This window comes from Dermacentor silvarum, chromosome 6 (assembly GCF_013339745.2).
Source record: "Dermacentor silvarum isolate Dsil-2018 chromosome 6, BIME_Dsil_1.4, whole genome shotgun sequence".
NCBI lineage: Eukaryota > Metazoa > Arthropoda > Arachnida > Ixodida > Ixodidae > Dermacentor > Dermacentor silvarum.
In genome coordinates this window covers 107,204,781-107,216,896 of record NC_051159.1, presented here as the reverse complement: position 1 = coordinate 107,216,896, position 12,116 = coordinate 107,204,781, and the positions used below count along the sequence as shown (strand labels likewise).

Sequence of the window (12,116 nt, the reverse complement as noted above, 5' to 3'; positions counted from 1 at the left end):
TTGTTACATTATGCAGGTTATGTACTGCCAACAAAGTGAACACTGCCTACAGGTACGCGTTTTTATGCTATGCGATCTTCGGTCGGCTCTAGGGTCTGCAACGTATAACGGGGCCCGACAGCAAAATTATCTATAATACGTGCGCATACACAAAGAGTCAAAAGCGAACAAATCGCGACGTTCTCAAGCTCCATTGAACATGCCTGAATTTTTGCGGTTGTCAATATGCTAGAAACATCATCCTGGGCTAAATGCAGGCAGATTTTCTGGTTGCAGGCAGTGCTGTACATAACATCTAGAAAACAGTGTACCATTGCCAAGGGCCCACAAACAGGAATGCAAACAAAATACGGCACTTGAAGTCTCACTAACAACAGAAATGAAGAAAAAAAAAATGTCACAGTTTCGCACTAAGGGCGAAGCATTCAATGCGATAGCAACACAGCAATGTCATACGAAGTAAGGAGAGCGGCTTTGGTAGCAATATGAATTGTAGTAAACATGAGCTGATTAAGTAAGCAGGTGTGCTGCGGCGTAAGTATACCGACATGAAGAGAGACTCGATGACCACGAGAAGGCGGTGTTGAGAAGCGCTTCCCGTGGGCAGCTCGTGCGAAGGGACACACCTGTAGCGCTGCACTGCCGACCCGGGCAGCATTGCATGTGTAGCGTGCGTTGGAAAATGTGGCCCGACTATTACTAACTGATTGAACAAGCGTGGTGTGAGCGCGCACAGACAAACATGAATAGATCACACTGAATGACTGCAGACAACGACTGTCAAAACGCCGGCAGCAAGCGCATACGCCGCAGCAACGGGCGAAGGTACGTGCGGTCTATCGCAGCAACGGAAACTGAGCGGCGAATGCACGGCGCATAAAGGTCAGAGCCGTGTGGAGATAAGCGACGGTGCGAGCGAGCGACGAGCGCGGTTTTTGGCAGAGTAGAAGTGCACCCCCCCCCCCCCCCCCCCCCCCGCTCCCTCCGGCGCTGGCTTCCCGCTTCCTTGCTTGCGCGTGGGAGATTGAGTGCGTTCGCTCTCCGTGATAGCGCGCGTCCTCGCACGCTTCCGCTCGGGCATACGGCGCGCAGCGAAGATTTAATCAATAGGGAACCTCACGACGACGGCGACGGCAGAAATCCGGTTGAAGTGTCCATATAATTGCTATCGCAATAATAAATTCTGACACACTTTCACTGTGCACGCCCTTGATGGGACACCTAAAACAAATTGTTTACGATATCGAAATACTGTAAAGCTGCGGATATAGTCTGGCGTTACGAGCGTGCCACGCAGCGGCCGGCGATACGCTATGCCGGATACAGTGACGCTACGCCGGCGACGCCAAGATCAGCCGAAAATTTGCACCCTGTGTCGTTCAGCGTGGTGAACCTGGCCCGCAGTATCGCGGCAATCAGCTGTTGCGGCATCGCATGCGCACAAGCCCGCGGTGACCGAGCGCTTCTGCGTTTGGCGAACGCGTAAGCTCAGCACAATCTCTACGGTGCCGCCGAACTATAGGCCAGCATGCTGTCGGCCAGCCAAGATAGCGCGCGATGCGCTCTGGTCTAGCGGCTGCGGTGTGAGACAGGACATGCTCTATTCCCGCGCTGGCAACGCGGACGCGTGCCGAACGCCGCCAGTCATGCTGGCTGCGCGGTGACGCTGGACTGTAGAGCGTCCACTTTGCGCTGGCATAGCGTAGCGGCATCGCGCGTGACGCGCGCCCGTGTTACGCCGGACTATATCCGTGCCTTAGCAGTTATTTACTAACAACCAAAGGGATATATCATACGTTTAACAGCGAAGCTGTTTAAGCTTGGCGAAATTCCGGTGCGTAATGCTAAACTGGTTGAGCGAGGTGGAGCCACGTCTCTCGCGAGCATATATCACGCGCTATGGACAATGACGTCAGAGCTGCGCTGAGCACGTGCTCAGCAGAGTCATGTGACCGCGCTAATGAAAGCGTGCGCGCGGCGGCGCCCGGGCACCTCTTCGTTCTACCAAGATATGGCTCGACCTAAGCGCACCTTGACGCCGGAAGAAGAGGCTGCCCGACTTGAGAAGCGCCTTCAAGCCAGGCGGGAAAGGAATCGCCGTGTTCGTGCCGATCCAGCCTACCTCGCCAACAAAGCCCCCGATATGCGACGTCACCGAGCCGATCCGGAATGCCGAGAACGCGTGAATCAAGCCAAGCGTCAACGCCCAGTCTTGCCGTGATAGCCTCACGTTGCCTAGAAAAAGCCAAGTTAAGCCACGTTAAGCCTACATCAACTAGTTGCTAAGGAACGTCGCCCAGCTCCGCTGTTTCTTCAGACTTGGCACCGCTAGTGTCAAGCTGGCCGCATTTTTTGTTTTCGAATCATAGCATTTGAACATCCGCGGTGCAAAAAAATAAGGTAGAAACATTAAAACAGTGTCACTCAAGAAAGTTCCGCTTGCGCACGAATATCGTTGTTTGCAGGTATTAGTAGACTAAGCCTTTGGCTCTTTGCGAAAGAAAATATTGGCGTGACTCTAACCTGGGAATGCCGTTGAAGCGCGGTAGCGAAAAACGGATGCAAGCACCTAGCTCGGAGGGTCTGGCACACAAACTGCTTGAAGCAGGCAATATTGGAGCGCCGCTGGCCGCAAAAGGCTAAACGTTTTTACAGGTCACACACAACGTCCCAGGCCTGTCATAAGCCGTGCCACAACCATGACACATATAAGCGTATGGTTTGTTGGCGCTCTAGCATAGGTTCGTTTACATAGACCTTAAACGTATGGGTCAAGTCAGAAGTGAGAGCGAAATGTGGACAGTTGGGCCCGTTTACATATATCCACCCGCTTCCGCCTCAGCGGCAGCTTGCGCCAAAGAGAAAAGAACATTGCTTCCGAACACAGTGGTCTTGGTTACTCGCTGCCAGCTACCAACCCGAAGCGCTCGCGTGTACATTCGGCTTGTCAAGCGGGTTCGCTTGAGTCAACCTAACTTGTGTGAGCTGGGCGAACGCAGGCACACTTAGACAGACTGGCTAGTATTTATACAAGCCCGGCAAACAAGCTTTAGCCAGACAGGATGACTCGGACCGTTTTCTTTGGATTCGTGGAAAAGCCCCGGCTGAAAATGGAGGCAGTGGCTTGCGGATTGTTCACGTTTGTTTTGCGGCGAGCTCCGGCGTGAATTGATCCATAATCAGTAGATATAGCAACAGTGAATACTAAGATGTCTCATCGGTGGTATCCGCTGTTTAATAGGCGACGTTCCCTTTGTACTCTCGCCTATTTTTGCCATCCCGAACCCTTCGCAAAGATATGTCAAAGGGGAAGGTTGACGCGTGGTTCATGTTAGGTCGTAGGAGAAAGCCAAGAAATATTATGTATATTGCAACCGGGGCCGTTCCCGAAGGAGTCACAATGTCGCACAGCGTTTACACGTAGCGTTAGCTGTTACAAAGGAAGAACTGAGAAATGTACGCCAATTCCGAAGACGGTGGGCTCTAACACAGCCTCTCAAGTCGTGTCAGCAACTCACTAGGAAAGAATGGTAGAAAATGGCACGTTCACATTTTTTTATAAGGAACTTGTTGATATACTACGCGACGGGGTTAGGCGAAAGGCAGTGGTAAGACTGTGGCCGAGTCGAAACTGCCACGCGCGCACGGACTCTAACAATGTGCCGCGCGCGCCACATTGTATACAAGAGCTGGTTGGCGTTGGCATGACCGAAGCATGCGCGCGATTGTGTCCTATTGGTTAGAACATCCGGATGTTGTGTCGGGAAGCCAAGGTTCATTTCCACCATCGGGGACTTGAATTTCTTTTCTATTTAAGAGGCCCCTAATAATTAGGGACAGGAACCGATCACAAGGTGCCAGGAATGAGCCAAAGAACACTTAGCAGTAAAATCAGAACACGGGTTTCCACTGATTTGTGGATGAATCGGCCGAGCCCTTGAAACGGGTGGGAAATGTTTGGTTGTTTTGTGCTGGCGGTGACACTTGCAAGACGGCGGTGCGATTATTTGTAAGGTTTGCCGCACTGTCACCTGATGGAGCCACGAGCAGAAAACCACGCTAATGCGCGTTGCAATACATCAAATTTCGGCAGTAAACAGAATTAATCACGACTGCTTAACGCATGTTTTGCGTTTCTCAACGCGGTGCTTGCGCTGGGCTGTTGACTCAGTGCTCCCACAGACGAATGTTGCAGTTTCGAGGGTTCGGCATTTACAGAATTTGGCGATGGGGGTAACAGACGGTAACGTCGTTTCTAAGTTGGAAATTCCTTAATGGATAGCGCTTAAAGACGCAAGTGCTCAACCTCATATGTATGAAGCTATTGGTGACATTAAACGTTATGTCTTTGTGGTTCACGTAACTGGTGTTTTAGAAGCATTAGCCTACGCTAGTATGCATAAGTCCGCGCTAATGCGCTGAACGCCTCGTGTCACACGCTAACCACAGAAAAGAAATTAATATAGCCCGACTTTATGTCAATGATCTAATGTAATAAAGGCGGCGTTCTTAAGTTACAAATATATTGCGGGGTTGTACGTGCTAAAAGTACGATATGCAGTAGGAGGCCCAGCGTAGTGGGGGACTGCAGATTAACTTTGACTAGCAGGGATTTAGCATTGCACGGTACGCGAGCATTTTTTTAATTTCATCTCCATCTAAATTCAGCTGGCGTGGCTGCGAAACGAACCCGCGACCTCGTGCCTAGCAGCGTAACGCCATAACCGCTAAGCCACCACGGCGGGCGCACCTTTCTTTCTCCACCATTTCCGCTTTCCTTCTCCGCTCTTGTTCCTGCTGCGTTAAAGCGTGCTTCTCCTTCAACAGAGGGTCAAAAGGTGAAGCAAGCTTACAAGGAGGCGCGCTCTTCATAGTGTAATCTCATTCTGTTCCCCGAAGCGCTGCCGATATCGAATTACTCGCAATATGATGGCAGGCACCGGTTTCGGCAATAAATATTCTCGTTCCCCCTTTTTTTCTACTTTTCGCATCTTCCAGCTCGTTTGAAGAGATAAGATGGAGTAAGCCTCACTGAGCCCCCTGCCCCAACAAGATGATGGGTGTAATAACGCAGCATTGTGCTTCAGAACTTTAAGCTTGTGGTCTTTGGCAGAACGTTTTTCGTGGTATCTGTAATTTCCAAGACACGATCATGATTGTGTGCTGCCTTTATTTTGCAGCGAAGCTGTCAAGGTGAGTTTCGCAACACGTTTCGTGCGGCAGTAAAGGCCAGAGTGCAGCGGCGTGCTCGACATCAAATGTCAAAGGACTTTCCAGTAATGAAACGTGCGTCGGAGTGCCGAATTTTCCCTATTAGTTACCAATTATTATAAAATAAAGGTTACCTTGCGTATACATCACTCCAATAGACAACATCTACTACGCGTTGATCCAGTAATGCGTAATGTTTGTTTCTCTCGTAGCGTTTTACCAGCTACACATTGGAGGTCAGTTAGATGTTTGCACGGCAGCGGCGGTGAGAAATGGTGTGGTACGTATCACGTGTCAAGAAAGCTGGCAGCAATGCAGCCTGCGTGAGAGCACTGAAGTTGCCGTATGATAAGGGCGTCGGTAATGAAGCATCACTGTCAGTGTGCCAGCAGACAGACCCTTAGTACTTCCGACGAAGGGTGTGCAAACGAGCTTACGGGGATTCGCTATCTTTGATGTATCAGTCTCTAATATTGGCATACATCTGAAAAGCATCCCCCCACCCCCTTTTCTTTAATCCAGAAATTGTGTAGTGCGTATTTAGTTTGTTTCACGGGGAAATATGATGACGACGATCGCAGAGATTACGTCTTGTATTTGTTAGTTTGGCTGACCTGTATCAGTAAATTCGTTACAGTTTTATATTAGCGAAAAGGCTGAGAAGCGATATCAGTATATCCATTATTCAGAGAGTATGCCAGAAATGTGCCCAAAGTAATACTAGAAGTAAATAGTCACAGAATAAGCCTCCATGCAAAAATTCCGCAAAATGAATACTATTTTTTTCGCAGACACTCATAAATGCTGCAGAATAAAAGACGTACGATGGTTTGTGACTTCGAACAGTTGTCAGGGATCTTGAAAGCTGTTCCTTTTTAACAGCCACAAATAAGCATGTGAAGTGAGATACTCTGTCCTTGGCATGGATATCGCAAAGTACACAGCCGTCAACTTCAGGAGGAGGAGGAGAAGAGAACATAGGGACTATGGAATGATTTTAAGGACGTTAAGCGAAAAAGCGTCTGGTTGGCTACTCCGGCTGCATTTGAAGTTTGCAAAAATTGCGGTGCAACGAGATTTTTTTACAGAAGTAACATTGACCCGTACTTCGAATAAAAGGTTACTGTTGTTGAGCCTCGACCAAAACAACTCCTAAATTATGTAACTTCAAACAAAAACTCTCTCTCATATCTGAAACCGGCGCCACCTCCAATGTTTCAATTTTGCGTGACTGTGTTGTGTAGGCTACGTCTGCGCACGCTAAAAGCGACTCATTTGTTGTTGCAAACATCCAGCCTAACCATCAAGTTTCCCTTCATTTATTTTCAGCTTGAGGGGCCATTGAAACCAAAACCTTGTAGATAACGGAAGCGCTGAGTTAAAAGCCCATTTTTCTCGACTACCGTATCCTTAAAAGGTCTCTACTGCGTGCATATCTGGCTAAAACTTCCTATTAAGAAACGCTCGGGACGCCGACAAGGGCAATTACTGGAGACAACACGGTGTAATTCCTAACTCCGTTCTATCCTATTCATGAGAGCAGGAAACCTGTAGCTCGCGGGCAACTTACTCCCTTATCACTTCGCCTTAAAACAAAAAGAAAAGCTATGAAAGCGGAGAAAGTACGAAGGTTTTGCACGGTGGCATCTCTCGTTCGACCCCGGTGAGCAAGCGCGCCGCCGACGCAATTTGCGAGAGTGAAAAGCGCGTCCGAGCGAGCGGTGTTGATGACGCGCCCTGTCATCGCTCGCGCGCTTGGAAGCAAGGAGTGAGGGAGGTATAACATGATTAGGGGCCCCCCAGCAGCGGCCTCCATTGAAACGCGCTGCTCGCAAACGAGCTGGCGGGGGGGTCGTCGTCTCGCAATCACCACGGGCCGCGATAGCGGCGGCCGTCCCGTCTCCGACGCGCGATCGGCGCGGAGGACGCGTCTCGCTCCAACACGCGCGACGTGAAGCCACGCGAGAGCTCATCGATCTCTCGGAGCGCCGGGCCGCATTTATTCTAAGCGCGCTGCCCCGTCCTACATCGCCTCCCTGCCTCAATTTTTTTTTGTTGACCCACTCCTTCCTTACCCTCTCTTACTAACTCACTCACTCCTCTCTCTCTCTCTTTCTCTCTCATTGAGATTTTTTTTTTTTTTTGTGCCTTCAATTCCATTCCGTTCGATATTCAGTGCGACTACACGCGAATGCCTGCTTTCCCTGCAGCACGCGGCGTAGTGATTCAAGCATGGAAGCACGCGCGCATGGCCTCGAAGAACTTGATAGGGTTTCCGCGAAACCCGGCCGCGACGGCGACGCAGCGTTCTCGTTGCCGACGGCTCGTTTTTCCCGATCCTCGATTTCCCTTTGCTATGTATAAGCGCTCCCAAACACTCTGTCCCACCTTCCTCCTTCACTCACGACCACTGTTGTACCCCCTCCCACTAGTGGATTAAGGAAATGCGGAACCGCTCAGTGCACACCCCGCAGTGATCTCCCGTGGAGAACATACACAACAGGCTCGTTTGACTGTCAGTAATACGAAATTGTAGAACGGAAAACAAAATTACAAAACGAAGCGAGCGAGCCTTGGCGCGTACGGTAATGTCCTTTCTTTTACCACGTCGGGATGTAGACGTGAAGTTCGTTTCTGTCATACGCGCGTGCCAAGGACAGGTCTTGTTTGCGACAAGGCTAGCTTCCACTCACTAGGCTTGTGCTTGCTGGTAGCCTCTGTAACGGTTCTTTCGGAAGTCATGTAAATGGCGGAGGGAAGCTCGCGTGCTTGTTGTTGTCAATCGTGAGAATGGAACTCGGTTTCGGGCTTTACCAGAACGTTCAATTTTACTGCTTTACCTACATCCGTACAAGCGGAACATGCGGCACGGACGTTAAGCTTATGTGCTTGACTGATAAGCGGAATATTTAGAGGAGCATCAAAATTATCTTTCTTGATCTCTTCCTGTGCGCATGCCCTTGAAGAGATTGCTTGTCAGATTTGCCAGCGTTCTCTGCCCGTCTACAGCTTAGTAATAGTGTTTTCACACTGGTGGTGGCGGTGGTGGTGATGTTGAATCAGGCGGGGTTAGCCTGGAATACATAGCCGGCAATTGTTCCGCCTGATCATCCTTCGAGTTGAGATCACGGGTGTGTCACCAGGTGTCGATGAGCCCTGTGTCTCGCAGGTTGCCGCGGGCCCTCCGGGGAAAACGACGTCTTCAACGACGTGCGTAAGACCGCTCTTTTGTAAGCTGTCGACCATCGCTTTTCTTTCTGTGTCAAACTGCGGGCATATCCGAATGAAATGTTCGATGTCACCAATGTCACCACAGAAAGCACAGAATGGCGAAGCGCGAAGCCCCGTCTTGAATAACCAAGCTGGGGTGTGCGCGGAGTCGGTCCTGATACGGTATAAGAGCGTCGCTTCTTCGCGGGTAACACAGACTTCGTGGAGATTCTTGTGGATCCCCCTAAAGTGAAGGCGGATCGCACCCTTAGGGTTCTGAAAAGCTTTTGGAGCTTTCACTTTTGGGACACATGTCAGCGCTAGGCGTGCAAGGGCGTCAGCTTTCTCGTTTCCATCAATTCCTGCGTGTGATGGTATCCACTGGAACCTGATGTTAAATACTTTGCTTGTTAGATCGTTAATCTCTGTAACGTTGACTTGGAATCCGTCAGCACCACGACATCTCGCGCAGAAAAGGCCCGTAGTTTCCGCAAAGCTGCGGTGATTGCGGCACTTTCTACTGTTGTAGATGAAACTACGCGATCCAGTCGGCCAGACCATGACACATCAAGGGATGGTACGCAGAATGCCGCTGCACAGCTATCTGTTTGTGCGCACACCGAACCGTCTGTGTACCCTTGTAGGTGGCTTTAAAACGCTGTTCTCAAGTGTTCCAGCACAATAAACTTTGCTTCAGCAGTTGAAATGGTGCGTTTCGCCGATAGGTGGGGTACACTGAGGCTGCAGGTAACTTCCGAAAAGACCATAGGCGAGTCAAGGCTGACTTCGTTTAGGCCATTCCAATCCTAAAAATCGGAAAGTCTTCAGCGCCTGCATGGAAATGTGAGTGAGTTCTTGCTTTTAGCCGCCGGAGAAGCGCCGTGCCTGCGCGGGACTCGCCCAGCCTTAATAGCTGCGTCAGCACCGCCTGAGATGCCAAGAGGCGGAGTGGAAGAGACTCTGCCTCATTAGTGACTTTCTTGTTTGAAGCCGTCTGTGGAATTCCCATTGCCAAGCGAAGTCCCTTTCTGTGCACAGCCTCCAAAAGCTCGAATTGACTCGATGACGGTGATATCAGAGGGCGCTCATAGAGAATGCGGCTTGTTATCAGTGCAGCGTTCAGTTTAAGCATGGACATATAGGATTGTTTCCCCATGAGGTGCACGAAGAATTGAATGCCCTCTGATATTCAGCGTCAGGCGTGTTGACTTGCGTCTCACTCCCGGGAAAAGCATGAAGGCAGATTTTTCCGCTGATAAAGATAGGCCAAGCGTCGATAAGTGGCGTTCGATGGCGGAGATTGCGCCCTGGGCTATCCGGGCCAACGTGAGGCATTTCTCGCCTGATTAGCAAATGATGCTATACTCGGATTTCCATGTCTGATGTACCCTGGGATCGTCCTTTCATTAGGGAGACCAGCCTCCGAGAGGGCTAGAATTGGTATAGGTATGTCTCGAACGAAAAGGCTAAGTTCACACAGACGCTGTTGAATACCGGCGCAGTTCCATTGCATTATTAAGGGCACTTTTAGACGACGGAATGGACCAAGTTTGCGAGAAAGTGCCATTATGCTACTGAGGGTATGTGGAAGTAGAGCAGAGCATTACTGACGCAAGAGCCAGCACTGCTTCCAGCATATCCGTCGTTGAACTCGCAGGCATCTTCGTGACGTGGGAACGTAGTGCCGTGAACAAAGCGCGCATCACATGCTGGCAGTTTTCCAGCTGACTGCTTCCAAGTGGTGCTTGAGGTCGGTTCACTGCGGCCGCATAGGTGCGCTTTTCGGACTCTTTTGGAACAGGTTTCTCAGCGGCGGTGACCGTTTGCGTTGGCTCAATACCTTCGTTTATGGGTGTGAGACGCGGGAAATGAGAAGCGTATTCTCTTTCCAAACCAGTTAGTTGTGGCGCGCTGGGTGTCTTCTTCATGTTCGATGGTGCGCTTGCATTCTTTGGACACAAAACAAACATCTTATTCCTTCGTTGAGCAGCTGTCCGCGCAGGACATCGACCGTATCTAGCAGGATAGTCGCCGCCGCAGTTTGCACACACAGAGTTTTCTTTACTTGCACACGTCTTAAAATCATGACATCCCCCACAGCGCTTGCACCTCTGTTCCCCACGACAGTACTTAGCGATTTGTCCGAAGCGCTGACACTTAAAATAGCGTGGTGGTGTCTCCACGTTTCATGCTGTATTGTTTATTTATGCATACATTCATTGAATAGTAATTCAATAACGCACGTGTGTTAGTAATTTTTGCGTGATTATTTCGCAATTGGCGTGAAAAGGTCTTAGAAGCGCAATAAACTTTACTTGACGTTACTGACTAGGTCCAGTGTTAAACTAATCTGAGCAAATATACACTTTGACTCAAGCTAACTACGTCGAGAATCAAGCTACAGAAAACATAGTCTCCCATATAGCTAGCGCAGGCGTGTACAATTCAGATGATTACCAACTAGTGGATGAGAATAATGATACGCTAATTTGGCAGCTTGTCAACTGGTTCAAGAGTGCGCTCTTGCTACGTACATGTAATCGCTACGGGCACTCTACGACATAAATTTCAAGTCAACGCAACCAACATGTGTTCTAGGCCATTAGGCGCCATTTACTCGACGTTTTGGTCTACGCATGTATCCGTTAAAACAGTTAAATCCTGGGGTTTTACGTGCCGACACCGCGACCTGATTATGATACACGCCGTAGTGGGAGACTCCGAATGTCAATCGCCTGTGGTTCTCTAACATGCACCTACACGAACGTTTTTGAATTGCTCCCCCCTCGAATTGTGGCCGCCACGGGCGGGTTTGAATCCGTGACCACGAGAACAGTAGCGCAACGACCAAGGGCCATAACCGCGGCGGGTATGCCTGTAGCTGCGTACTATGAAGAGGAAAGCGAAGAACCGGGAAGAAATGGAGCGTACTAAGCATGAGTTTAAAGAAGCACGCATTTACGTGTTTCTTCCTGCAACGTACAAAGTACCGTGTTCGGTAATGTACGCTACCCTAATGGGATTCCTGTATACACGTGGCTATGCAGCACAACATCAAAGGGGCTGGCTTTACCACGCGCATTCACCACGCAAGAGTAAAAAAATGATTCAATATGGAAGATTAAAATTTTACCTCGTGCCCCCTCGAACTCGGTCGCTGATCGATCGTCGTCATTTTGACAGTCGGGAGTTAATCGGAAACCAGATAAAGCGAAAGCGCTTCATACGCAAGTAGGCTCCTCGTGAACGTCAACCGATGTCGGCGAGTCATTTCTAGTGCCGTCGGATAGCTGCGCTGTTACCACGGTGAAAACATTAAATTTATCGAAAAGGTAATATGAAACGCACCTTCTACCGAGATTAAACTAGGACCAAGGCGCGACACAAAATGTACTCTCTGAAACAGAGTAATGGACCTATAGCTGCGCCAGGAATAATTACCATGTTTCCGATTTATGTCGTTGTGTTACTATTGGTATTAGTATTAGTAGTAGTATTAGTAGTTGTAGTAGTAGTAGTAGTAGTAGTAGTAGTAGTAGTAGTAGTAGTAGTAGTAGTAGTAGTAGTAGTAGTAGTAGTAGTAGTAGTAGTAGTAGTAGTAGTAGTAGTAACAGTTGTTTTTTAATGACCAATGGCAAAGAACTACCACAGCTGACATCGTGGCTATATTGTAGTAGTAATCGCGTCCTGCCTAT

General features: G+C 49.4%; 1 protein-coding gene across 1 annotated transcript in view; it reads right to left on the bottom strand.

Moving 5' to 3' along the window:
- The window catches only part of LOC119456813 (glutamate-gated chloride channel), a 357,609-nt gene that overhangs the window by 296,263 nt on the left and 49,230 nt on the right, over window positions 1–12,116 (bottom strand). The window lies entirely within an intron of this gene.